This window comes from Amborella trichopoda, chromosome 5 (genome assembly GCF_054954075.1).
Source record: "Amborella trichopoda isolate Santa Cruz 75 chromosome 5, AtrichopodaSantaCruz75HAP2 v2.0, whole genome shotgun sequence".
NCBI classification, from domain to species: Eukaryota; Viridiplantae; Streptophyta; class Magnoliopsida; order Amborellales; family Amborellaceae; genus Amborella; species Amborella trichopoda.
The window spans coordinates 5,969,839-5,983,699 of record NC_142340.1 but is presented as its reverse complement, the minus strand read 5'-3'; the positions used below and the strand labels follow the sequence as shown (position 1 = coordinate 5,983,699).

General features: G+C 33.1%; 1 pseudogene across 1 annotated transcript in view; it reads left to right on the top strand.

Annotated features, from left to right (window-relative positions):
- Positions 1 to 391: 391 nt before the first annotated feature.
- LOC105420057 (putative leucine-rich repeat receptor-like protein kinase At2g19210) overlaps positions 392 to 13,861 on the top strand; it is a 35,455-nt pseudogene continuing 21,985 nt past the window's right edge. Inside the window, exons 1-3 of the transcript XR_016055759.1 lie at positions 392 to 604; positions 2,182 to 2,220; positions 11,549 to 11,666. The product of XR_016055759.1 is annotated as a putative leucine-rich repeat receptor-like protein kinase At2g19210 (transcript). The remainder of the gene's footprint in view (positions 605 to 2,181; positions 2,221 to 11,548; positions 11,667 to 13,861) is intronic.

Here is a 13,861-nt window from a genome sequence, read left to right as displayed (position 1 = left end):
GACATGTCTGCAGTGTCAATCAATTTGCATCTTAAACATCAAGGTGATCTAGACTCTCTCTTATACCAATTGATTATATTCAAAGAATCACCCTCAATAATACATGAGACATTCCTAAAATGTTAAAGTATTCTACGCATACTTTGGAGAGCCATACTTTGGAGAGCCGCTTCAATCTCTGCCGAGTTTGCCAAATCTCTTCCACATGGTCCCCATGCGAGTGTCTAAACACCCCTCCAAAACCAGCTTGTCGAAGTGAACTTCTATCAAAATTTAATTTAATAGGCTCATACGGAGGTGAAAGCTACCCGAACACTCTCTCTCTCCACAAATATGCATTAAAGTCTCTCTCTATGCAAAGACCCTAGACGACATATAAGCTAGCTGTGGCCACCCATCCTTTATCTCTCTGTCCCAATCACTTCTCTCTCTCTCTTCATTGATTCTTGTGGAAAAATGGGTTTTGTTTGAAGAATGAAATACTTTGGTTCGGGAAGAACTAACTTCATGGAATGGCTAACAGTTGATGACCATATGTGTTAATGGTTTTGAATATATATTCTTCAATGGCCAATTTGTGAATCAGAGCTCTAAGAAACTCCTGGTATTTCACTAGAGACCTTTTTCTCTCAACATTAAATTTATTGTATTGTTGATGTTTTTGTAGTCGATCTCAAATAATTGTATAAAGCTGGGATGATGATCATGTATGTTATATAGATTATTCTATTTCATTTTTCTCGCTTATTTGTACATAAATATTGATTTTCATCCCCATCCATCCCTCTTTGTGTGTATATGTAAAGTGTAGCTTTTTTTATTTTTTGATTAAGTTTTTTCTATATTGACTGCCTAACCCCCTTCCCCATTTCCTTCACTTCTTTCTTTTTCTTTTCTCTTTGTCGGTGCTTAAAAAACAAGGGATTTGGTTCGGGACTCGCCCGAGTTACCTAGAATCCATAGATTTGGGACTTTACTGTCAAGTGGCTGGTTCATTGTCATGTGAACCGGCCAGTTTTAATGTTGGATTCAGCTGACCACAAATCTTGAAGAACTTGCTGAGTCCGACGGTTTCCTTCTCATATGCCGAAAAAAACAGTCTATTATCTTTCATTTTCGGAGCTCATTTGAAGGTATTTAAGCCCCAGTTTGTGTCCTAGGTGATTATGCTGGCTCTTCAAGATTCATAAGCCTATTTGAGACTGTCCAACTGAATTTTCAATCGAAACCTTCTCGGCATTCTTCAGATCTCTATGTTTTAAAGCCTGACCAGAAAATTCTAGGGCTTTCCATTTTTTTTTAGTTTTGGGGTCGATCTTAATGATTATTTGCCTTTCACAGGGTTGGAGTTCTGCATATTTTGACTTTTTGTTGCTCCTATTTGATTTTTTTCAATCTAAATATTCAATTTCAACTTTTTTTATATCAAAATAATCCAGTTAAGCATCAATTTCGGTCTTATCTTTAGCTAGATCAAGTTGTTGTCTGCTAATTAATACCTATATCATTCTTCTTTTCTTCCATCATGACTTCTTTTGCCTTTTTCCTCTCCTTTTTTTTTATAACTTTTTAATGCCCTTTAAGCAAGACTCGTTGAGAAGAGTCGGGTTTGCATCGCCTCATTGTTGAGTCCAATGATTTAAAAATCGGCGAGTCGAAACGGACTCGCCCGGTTCAACTAGAGAATCGGCATAGCCAGTGTTTTAAAAAATGCCGAGTCGAAACGGACTCACTCAGTTCGACTTGGGAATCGACACAGTCCATGCCGGTTCTGGTATTTTACACGGAATCGCCCGATTTCATAGAGAACCGGGCGATTCTGTATAGTGAATCGCCAATTCATCATACCGAATCGGCGAGTCTCGTGAAGAACACGGGCTGTACAGTGTTCTTCACGGGTTTCTTCAAATTTTGCCTTATTTTTATCATTTTTCTTCTTTTTTTGCCATGTGATCGAATATTCAGGCATTATGCAGCTTTTTTCAGGTTTTTCATGCATTAAATGGTGGAAAAATTTCAAATATTTGGATCATAAAAGTTGCGGGTCTTAGGGTTTCTGCTTTTCATTTTGTTTCATGTCAAATAGGCCATGAATCTGATAAAAGTTTGAGGCATATTGATTGTAAATGTGTTCACTAGAAATTTCTGTTATGAATTTGTGATTATCTTTGAGAAAAACAGATTAATTTGGAGATTGAAGCCATGGGTTCACGAAACCAGGTAAGAACTCTGCGTTTTTTTTTTTTTTCCGCCATTTGATCAATTTCAATCCATATTTTGAAAATAATCAGTTAAATTTATAGGGTTTTAAATCTTTATCGTGTCTTTTACCATTTACCATATTCAATTTTATTTAATTTACTCAATTACAGCCTGAGGTTTAGAAGAACACAATGATGTCTGTGAAAAAAAAAATTATGTTGTTTTTTCTTTTTTTTCCGCCTTTCGATCTATTGTTCACGATAGATTTCTAGGGTTTTGAATCGTTATAGTCTTGTTTATAACCAAATGTATTCAATTTGATCTGATTTATTCAATTTGAGCTTCATTTTTTAGATTCAATCACTGTTGTCTGTAAAGAACTGAGTTTTTCTTTTTTTTTGCTCAATTTAATCGATTTGATTTGATTTATTGATGATAATATATTCATAATTTAGGGTTTTGATTCCTTATAGTGTTGTTTATCAAAATATGTACTCAATTGGATGTAATTTATTCGTTTGGAGGTGGATTTTTGAGTTGAAATGGCCAATGTAATGTGGCTCTGTGAAAAACAGATTTTTTTTTTTTTGTAATCCATGATAGAATTTTTTGAAAATTTGTGATTTTCTGAAAAGATGTGAAAATTGTGACAAGGTTTTGATTATCATGAGGTATTAAACCATAATTTTAATTTTTATTGTTTGAGTTTGCTGTACCTTTTTTTTTTTTTTTTTTTATCTATGATCGAATTTTTTGAAAAATGATGATTTTCCTAAAAGATGTGAAAATCGTGACAAGGTTTTGATTATCATGAGGTATTAAACCATATTTTTAATTTTTATTGTTAAAGTTTTTGTTGAAAAAATTGTATGTTGATAGATTATTTATGCAAAAAAATGCATGTTGCTATATTTTTAATGCAAAACTGTATTTTTTTAATTTGTTGTTAATGCATTTTTGAGTTGGAATGAATGATGCTAGGTGGCTCTGTGAAGAATTGTTTTTTTTTTTAAGTACATGATCGATTTTTTTTGAAAAATCGTGATTTTCCGAAAAGATGTGAAAATGGTGACCAGGTTTTGATGATCATGAGGTATTAAACCATATTTTTAATTTTTATTGTTAAAATTTTTGTTGAAAAAATTTCATGTTGATAGAATATTTATGCAAAAACATACATGTTATTATATTTCTAATGCAAAACTGTATTATATTTTTAATGTAGTTTTGCATTAAAAATGTATTTTCAATTTTTAAAATTTTGAACGCAAAAAACACATGTTGTTAAATTGTACTATCGTGAAGAATTAAAGTGAATATCATTGTAAAAAAATCGTGGCATGTATGACAATTATATTATCTTGTCAAACGAATTCAATCAATAGTATCAGCGTGACCAAGAAGAAAAACGACGTCGTTTGTTATTTTATTTTTAGATTGTATGTTACTAATTGTATGCTTTATTGTAGTCCATGTATGTTGATATACTTATTCCATGATAATTCTATGTTTATCCTTTTGTGTGATGTAAATTAAATGGTAAATAGTAGTTCATGCAGGGAAAGAACATATCAATATTTGCATATTCATGCAAAGAAATGAAAATTCTTAATGGAGTGCCCTCATTTCTTATTGAATTCTTAAAAAACAATATTTGTAATGAATTTTAATAATTTTTTCGGATTTTTTTGAAGCTTTAATCTGACTGATTCCCGATTCGGATCGTCAATTCGTCGATCCAGATCAGTTTTTGAGGTGCCCGATCGGGGTCACCGATCAGCCTTTTTAAACCATTGGGCACAGCCGGTGCCGATTCCAGCACAAAACCGGGAACTGCCCGGTTCTAGGGGAGAACCATCGGTTCCCACCCGGTTTTGTCTGATTCCCTCCCGGTTCTAACAGTTCCCTCCCCATTCTAGCCGGATCCCTCTCGGTTCTAGCCTCAAAAGAGCCTTCATACGTGTGTACGCGTCACGCGTGCGACACACACTACTCCCACACGTGTGTACGTGTGACCATCCCAGTTCTAGCCTCAAAAGAGCTTTCACACGTATGTACACGTCACACGTATGTACGCGTCACACGTGCCATACGTGCGACACGCACATGCACGCGTGCACGTGTTCTATCCGGTTTCCTCCCAGTTCTAGCAGTTCCCTCCCCATTCTAGCCGGTTCCTTCCCGATTCTAGCCTCAAAAGGGCCTTCACACGTGTGTACGCGTCACGCGCACGCACCAGTCCCATACGTGTGTACGTGTGACACGTGCCACACACACCACTCCCACACATGTGTAGTGACACGTGCCACACAACTCTCAAATGTGCCACACAACTCCCACACGTGCCACATGCACATGCACGCGTGCACCGATTCTAGCCTCAAAAACACCTTTACAAGTGTCATACGTGTGACACGTACACGCACGCGTGCACGTGTGCATCGCGATTCTAGCCTCAAAAACACCTTCACACGTGTGTACGCTTCACCCGTGTGGCACACACCACTCCCACATGTGCCACATGTGCGACACGCATATGCACGCGTGCATGTGCACATATGCCCTAGTGTTTTCACACTTGTGTTTAATAGGCAATTTTAAATACATATACTAAGGAGGTATGATGGTTATCATTAATGTTATTTGTTTTGACATCTCAAGTTCGAATCCTCCCTTGAGCCATATAATAGTTTATCCCTTCTTGAGCAAATTTTTGTTCCCCCTTGGGCATATAATAAATTAAAGTGTTATTTCTAAAATTTGTACGTATTTTATTAATTTTTACATTGATAACCAAATCTTTTATTTTATTTATTAATTTTTACATTATAAATCATGTAATGTATTATTTTTCTTACAGTTGTCAATAATATATTTTAAATTAGATAATATTATAAAATATTTTTAATTTGTTATTATTTATCTAATAAAATAATTATAAAATATAAATTAATAATTATAATTTCAGTATATAATACTATAATTAGTTAAGTTATAATAATTTTGGATTATAGTTAGTTAGGCTGTAATAATTTGGTTTTTTTTAGCATATTAGGGTTTTTTGCCAAAACGAGATTTTAATAGTCATTCTTTCATTGATTTAGTCTACTCTTTATTATAGTCCATGTATAATTATATATTTTATCCATGATAATTCTATGATTTTTCTTTTATGTGATGCAAATTTAATACTTAAGTTTATACAGGGAAAGAGCATCTCAATATTCACAAATTGATGAAAAAAATGAAAGTTAATAATGTAGTACCCTCATTTCTTATTGGATTCCTAAAAAACAATATTTATAATAAATTTTAATAAATTTTTCGGATTTTTTTGAAGCTTTAATCCGACCCATTCAGCCGATTCCCAATCCGGATCGCCAATTCATCGATTCGGATTGGTTTTTGAGATGGCTGATCCGGGTCATCGATCCGCTTTTTAAATCATTGGTTGAGTCTAAAATATGTCCAGCTTCAACACAGTGCTCTCTTTTATGGTCTTGCTAAAATGGCTTTGAACTTGCGTTAGGGGATGCACTTCTATTAAACATCCATTACAATATGGATGTTAGAAAATGTTAGCCCAACCATAATTTAAAATTATTGGTGTTATAATTGTATAAAAATATATTTTTTTTTCTCAGATTCTTGCTTCTTGAGATTTTCCACTTTCACTAAAATTTTGAAGAGAGATTATTGCCAAAAAAAAAAGAGAAAAAAGAAAAAATTTTGAAGAGAGATTATTGCCAAAAAAAAAAAGAGAAAAAAGAAAAATTTGAAGACAAGATCCATCTCTAAAATAGACTTTTTTTAGGGGTAGCAACGGGACGGATCCCGACCCAAAAATTAGAATACATATGAAGTTAACTATATTTAAATAAATTTTATATATTGAGACCCAAAAAATATTATCAGGCCCAGACCTGAATAGTGCTCAGGTCGAAGATTTAGACCCGGACCCGACCTACCAAGTCCAATTTATGAACCCATACCCAGACCTGGATCAGGTCTACCCCATGGGTCCCAGGTCGGGTCCGTGTCCATTGCGACCCCTGGATTCTTTTAAAGAAGATGTATTTAAATAGATGGGTAGGCCGACACATATAAATCTTGTCCATTAAATAGAGGAGTTCTTTAGAGTATAAGGTCCCTTTTCTATTGAAAATCTGATTATGCATAAACGTGTTGGGGGTTGATGCTTCAACTTACCGTCCCACCCTTAATTCCCACTTTAGAATTTCTAATTCTTACTTTAGGAAAAGAGCCCGGGCTTAATTGGTTAGCGCCTGACGATTTCTAATGCTACGTCCTAAGCTCAATTCCTATGAAGAGGAAGGACTCTCTCCCCACTTACTCACCCAAAAAAAATTAGGACACGGGCTAGGGTCGTAGTGATAGCTTCCCCATACCTAATCACCACATTGTGGTTTCCATTCCTACCACTAACAGTAACCCACTTACACTTTCAAAAATCTAACTTCTAATCTATTTAAAAAAACAGGTAAGGGCTTATCTTACCCACTGAATTACCCCAAAAATAAAAAAAAGTGGGCACAAGTTTGTCACGTTGTCTAGAATATTACAATAACATGCTCAAGTTCTCTTAAAGGATGAAATTTCTTTGAGGCCTAGGCTTTATGAAACAAAATAAATCCTCATGCTAAAATCTCGTTTGAAAAACACTTTTGGCAATAGAAATCTCCATGATGGCTCTAAAAATGATTTTTAACGCCAAAATAAAATTTGAAACTAAAAAAAAATGATATAGATCTTGTTGATCATTAAACACTTATTTTTTGAATGAAATAGATAGTCTAAGATTATTTGTTACAAGATACACTATTTTTAGAGCTTCACTTTTTATTTTTATTTTTACAAACATAATGTTCAAGCTAAGATTATCGAAGTAAAAAAAATTTGATGCTTGAATTGCAATTTTTGACCTATCTTACCCACTGAATTACCCAAAAAATAAAAAACAGTGGGCACAGGTTTGTCATCTAGTCTAGAATATTACAATAACATGCTCAAGTTCTCATAAAGGATGAAGTTTCTATGAGGCCTAGACTTTATGAAACAAAATAAATCCTCATGCTAAAATCTCGTTTGAAAAACACTTTCGTTAATAGAAATCTCCATGGTGGCTCTAAAATTGATTTTCTACACCAAAATAAAATTTAAAACTAAAAAAAATGATATAGATCTTGTTGACATTAGACACCTATTTTTTGAGTGAAATAGATAGTCTAAGATTATTTGTTACAAGAGTTACAAGATACACTACTTTTAGAGCTTGAATTTTACTTTTATTTTCACGAACATAATGTTCAAACTGAGATGATTGCTGTAAAAAAAATTTGATGCTTGAATTGCAATTTTTGATGCTTTATGTGGTGAGGCTTTACTTATTTTGATAGGGCTGCAGCCCTATCAAACCATTTTCCATTCATAAAACATATGTATGGTCAATACCATAGTTAGCAAGTCAGGGAATAACAATATATCGACGAACCAAAACATCGGTAACAATCAGTTTTATTTTAGAAAGTCCGAGGACAAAATCAAGTCAAAAGTACTTGTAGAATTGTGAATATTTCGAATTTGGCTTAAAAAAATGGAGTGAAATAATCGGATATGAAAAGATGGCATTACATAGAATAATGATTTGCAGTTCTTTTATAGATACATTAAGTCATTGAACAATAATTTTATGGCCTTACCTAGTGTTGTTAGCATAATACTTGACAATTTATTATCTAAACTTTCAATAAATCCAACAACAATAATTATTCTATTGTTGTAATACAAAACACATCTTATATTTATTAGAAGCATAAAATGAAACAGGAATAATATTAAATATATAGAACTACATTAGTAAATAACAAGAATTGTAAACCATGGTATAGATTATTGTTTGAAAAATAAAAAAAACAAAATAGACCCTCAGTAAAGGATTGCAGTTAACTAAAACTAAAAACAAAGACCCTAATATGTAAAATAGTGGTCCATCCAAAATACTGTATTGTATACACCAAAGAAATGAAAAGACAAAAAATAAAAATATAAAATCATTTTACTATGCATAAAGAAAGCAACAAAATGCTTAAGCAACTTCAAATCTCATGCTGAATTTTCATCCGCCTAAATCTTTAGTATCATCGAATTTCTATCTTGCTCCTTATAAGGATACTCTAGGCTTAAAGAATTATTTTTTTTTGTTCGTTGGTAAACTTTTCTTCTAACTCTACATATTATTTTGATATATATGATTGTTTTGATCAGTGTTTAAATGATCAGCCTATTTTTGCAAAATCGGCCAACTGACTCGGGATCGGTCACTGGCCGATCCCAATCTGGCCCAATTCCAACGGTCATGTATGCAAGAAATTTTTTCAGTGCACTAATCGGCCGACTAAGACTAATCGGTATGAATCGGCACTAATCGGCGATTTGTTCTAAAAATCGACCGATAAGTGTGCTGCCACAATGCAGAGTCTACAAAGCTGTCCTTATTATATTTTTTATATATTTCTCCTGTTTTTTTTCCCCTATCCTTCTATTTCTCTACTTAAAATTTTATATATTATTACAATTTTTTCATGTGCTAACTGCAGGGTTTGCTGCTTTGGGCAAATCGACTCATACGCACCAAAGTTAGTTAGGCACGACAAGGGGCCAAGCCCGTAAGTCCCTCAATTCGGGAGGATATAAAATTTATTCACTGTTCATCTGATTTGATCTTCAATCTAATACCGACATCACCAACCCCCCTAGAGGCACATAGATATACATATAGACACTGATTTGAGAGAGAGAGAGAGAGAGAGAGAGAGATATGGAAATTTATTAAAATTGTCACAAAGAGTCGAACAATTTTCGAATTCACCTATATTTTTAAAGGAAAATGTTTACATAAGGTTGCAACCTTAAAATTTAGAATTAAATATGCACCTCAAAAATCCGCCAAAAAATGTTGTTTTTATGTTGAAAAACCCTCTAATTGATCATCTCGACATCGAGAAGTATTAATATGAAAAAAAAAAACGAGATTTTACGTTCCAGAATGGTGCATCTTGCAGCACACTTCTAGATTGTCTATTTTCAAGATTTTCATGTGCTTATATATCTACTTACATTTTTGGAGTTTAAAATTTTATAATTAGAAATGAAATTAGATTTTCAGATAATCCTGAGAATATTTTACACCAAAATTACAAGTTATGATAAAATTTGGAGGTGCGTCTTGATTGGATTGTTTAAGGTTGCAACCTTATACAGACCACACCCATTTTTTATTAAATTCCAAAATACCAAAAAAAAAAAAAATGTACTTCAGATGAAATATTATCCTATTTTATAATATTATATCATATTATATTTTATATTTTATATTTATTTTATTAATATAATTTATATATTTATTTTAGTAATGTAATTTATTTTATTAATGTAATTTATATTATATAATATATATTGATTACATATTATATATAATATGCAATATTAATATATTTTAATTATATATTGATCACTGAAACAGTATTGCTTCAGGTTCCTAATCATGTTCTCCGAAACCCAATTATGCCTATAATATTTATTTTTTTCCTTTTTTTATGTGATATAAAATAACAATACATGTAAATTTTAAATATTTTTTACAATTTTTTGGGATTTTTTACCAAAATTGTATTTTTCAAAAAATTTGGGGCACTAATTAGCCGATCTAGTCGGAATCGGTCGGACTAATCGGATCGGGCAAAGACCAACTAATCCACCCAATCTGTTGTTTTGAGTACTAGTTCTGATATCTTATTTTTTGGAAAATATATTGCTTGCATTTATTCGTACACTTTTTTAAACGAAACTTATTAATAAAAATTTTCAATTTTTTTTTTTTTAAATTAAGTTTTTTAATTTAGTCCCATTGTTAATACACTTATCTTTCAACTAAAATTTAATAATATTAAGTTAATGGAGAAATAAAGTTATAAGGGAGAAGTTTGTAAAAAGATAAAATACGGATTTATATCAGTCCCATTAAAAAACTGTAAGTTTTAAAAAATCTTTCGAAAAACTAGGAATTCTTAACAAATTTAAAAAACTCGGACATTTTTTGAAAAAATGGTGTTTTAAATGGAGTATCAATACACGCCTAAAGTCACATAATTAACCAAAGGAGCTCAGTGCTTCGTTTTTACCATGGAGATTACCTAGATAAGTTGATCTTTACGAGGAAATTTATTAAGGCACACAAAAAATTTTAACATCTCAAGTGTTTTTTTATACAATTTCAAAATGAGCTTTGTTGTTTTTATAGAATTTCCAATTCTTGTCAAAAGATACGTAATCACAAGTTAGAACATTTGAAATTTTAGGTTTGTTTTGGTAAATATTTAAAATATTAAATAGTTGATGGTTTAGGTATAGTTTGGTAAATTTTGATACGAAATTTCTAAGGAAATGTTTACAATTAAACCGTTTATCTATTATACAAGAAAGTTACAATCATCGTTGACCATTATATTTCAAATCAAGTAGTTGAGGATTTATTACTGTTTGGGCACAAAGTCAATAATAAAATATATATCGAATATTGTGATGCACTTTCATCTATTGGCTAAAAATGATTGTGTGCTCCTTGTATCACATTTGGTTCATGAACAATTTCAAACAAAGATAAAAAGAAGACCAGTTTTAACTCTTAAAATATTGGATTTGATGAACATTCAATGGATCTTTTTGGAGGGTAAATTGAATTGGAGCATTCTTTGAGCTCCAAAATAATTTTTTCGTTTAATTTTTTCTTTAAATTGATCTTAGATAGTAACATGGGACCTAGCGGGAATTGGAATTTAGAACGTCACATTTTGGCACAAACCACCTCTGCCTCAAGCCCATTCCAGACCAATTACATCTTTTTCCCTTAATTTTAAAATGATAAATATCAATTAATTATTTTTTAAAGCTGAATATTATCAGGGATTGTCTATAAAAAGACCATTTATCTGTTGTATATAGAGGTCACAATCATTCTTATCACTTAAATTTCAAAGTGGGTAGTTGCAAGAGTGTCATTAAATAAACATAAAGTTCCAAAAAAATTTCTCAGACTTTGTGACTCACCTTAAGCTATCCAAGTTGATATTTAATAAGTATGACTGATGGTGACCTTTATATATAAAAGATAAAATGTGTCTTTGTAAGCAATTCTATTTTAATATCTAGTGATGACTAGCAAAAATGACTAAATACCATTTATGCCTGAAAGCCACGTCCATATTTTGTAAGATATCATTATTTATGTGCAATCCATTCTTGGCTCATTATATATTGGTAAAACTAGGTTCTTGAAAAGGACGATACCTTTAGAAAAATGGTGGTGAGCAGGGGAGCAACTTTATCTTTACAAATCATGGGAGTACTATGTTTTATAGTCACAGTTCATGGGCAAGGCCAAGGAGGTATGTATGTATTCAAACTACACAGCTATTTGTATATGGGGAAGTTCGTTTTAGGGAAAATATCTCTATACTTTGTATTTTTAAGTTTTATATCTTAATAAATTCAAGGTTTCGAAACATATCTTGGGTCACAGAAATTCTAAGTTTTATATCTTCTATCCCCTTGCGCTAACTTTTATCCCTTTTAAACCTTTTTTCTTTACCTCAAACAAATATAAAAAGACATCATTTCTAAACTCTATCTTTTCTCTCTTTTCACATGATTTTCTCCTAAATCTCTCTCTATGACTTTCCCCAAACCCCTTCTCTCTCTCTATTTCCCCATTTTCTCTTTCTCTCCCTCGTGTCTCTCACTATCTCTCTCCCCCATGTTTCTCCAAATCCCTCTCTCGCTCTCCTTGTGCCCCCACCCCATCTCTCTCTCTTCGTGTTTCCCAACCTCTCTCTCTCTATCCATTACTCAATACCTTGGTGATAGGCTTAACTTATGACAAACCTTTTGAGGACATTGCTGCAACCTTAAACAATGTGCGTTAATAATTGGTAGAGAGAAGGGTCGGGACAATCACATAAAGAGAGGTTGGTTGGGGAAACACAAGGAGAGAGAGGGGTTGGGAAAGAGAGAGAGAGAGAGATAGAGGTTGGTTGGCAAACACATGGAGAGAAAAGGGTTGGGAAACACGGGGGGAGAGAGAGAGAGAGAGAGAGGTTATTTGGGAAACATGGAGAGAGAGCGAGGTTGGTTGGAAAACACAGGGAGAGATAGAGAGGGGTTAGGAAACACACAGAGAGAGAGAGAGAAAGGTTATTTGGGAAACATGGAGAGAGAGAGAGAGAGGTTGGTTGGGAAACACAGGGAGAGATAGAGAGGGGTTAGAAAACAGAGAGAGAGATAGAGATTGGTTGGGAAACACATGGACAAAAAAGGGTTGGGAAACCCGGAGAGAGAGAGAGAGAGAGAGAGAGAGGTTATTTGGAAAACATGGAGAGAGAGAGGTTGGTTGTGAAACACAGAGAGAGATAAAGAGGGGTTGGTGTGAGATAGAGGGATTTGGGGAAACACAGGATAGAAAGAGCAAGAGACCTGGAGAGAGAAAGTGGGAGAAAATGGAGAGAGAGAGAGAGAGAAGGGATTTGGGAGAATCTCAAGGAAGAGAGAGAAAGAGAGAAATTTGAAGAGAATATATCACCTAAAGAAATGAAGGGTTTAAAATAAGTATATCTTTTTTATATTTGTTAGGGCTAAAAAAATAGTTAAAAGTGGATAAAGTTAGTCAGGGGTTAGGAGATATATTTTGAATCTTTTGGTCTATTGAGATATGAAAACCAAAAATAGGGAATACAGGGATATTTTTCGTTTTTTTTTTATTTGGTGTACAGCTCAATGAAACTAATTTTGTATGTAACATAATCACAAATTTATAATTTCATTGGCACAAGCTAGTGCAAAGTTTTAAAATGGGCAAGCCGATTCGGAATTGTCCGAGCAGATTCGGTGTTGCCCTAGTCAGCTCGGAGCCAAAGGATTAGCATTAGCTCTAAAAGCAAGTGCATTCCACAAATATGTATCTATGAAATTTGTTGAGAGAGAGAAAAGAACATAAATATAAAAAAACAGTACAAGAAAACAGCGATTTGAGAGAGAGAGAGGACTGTGGAGGACACTAACATATAGAATTAAGGAACACACTGACCACTCTCTCAAACAAACATGGTCAGGAGGATTTTACTATCTCTCTCTTTCTTTTTTTGGGTAATTCAATGGGGAAAACAGACCCTACCAATTTTTTTTCAGATAGATTAGGGGGTTGGTTTTTAAAAGGTATTATTAGTATGTGGTATCAGTAGACCCGTTTTCTTAAAATAGATTAAAGAGTTGACTTTTTGAAGGTATCAATAGGCGGCATCAGCAGGATTGAAAACCACAACATTGTAACTAGGTATGAGGGTGCTAGCACCACAACCCAACCCCTTTCATTAGGATTTTACTGACTCTTACAACATATTTGCTCATCCCTGAGTTCCCTGAGTTCAATCTAAAAAGAATTATTTAGAAATAAAAAAAATGCTTCAAATAAGTTCGTGCTCTAACAAGAACTCCGGATGGTCTATTTGTTGAAAATTAAGATTTTAATTATCAATCACAAGGTTAACAAATAAACATCAGAAAATGCCCCATAACATAACATTTTGGA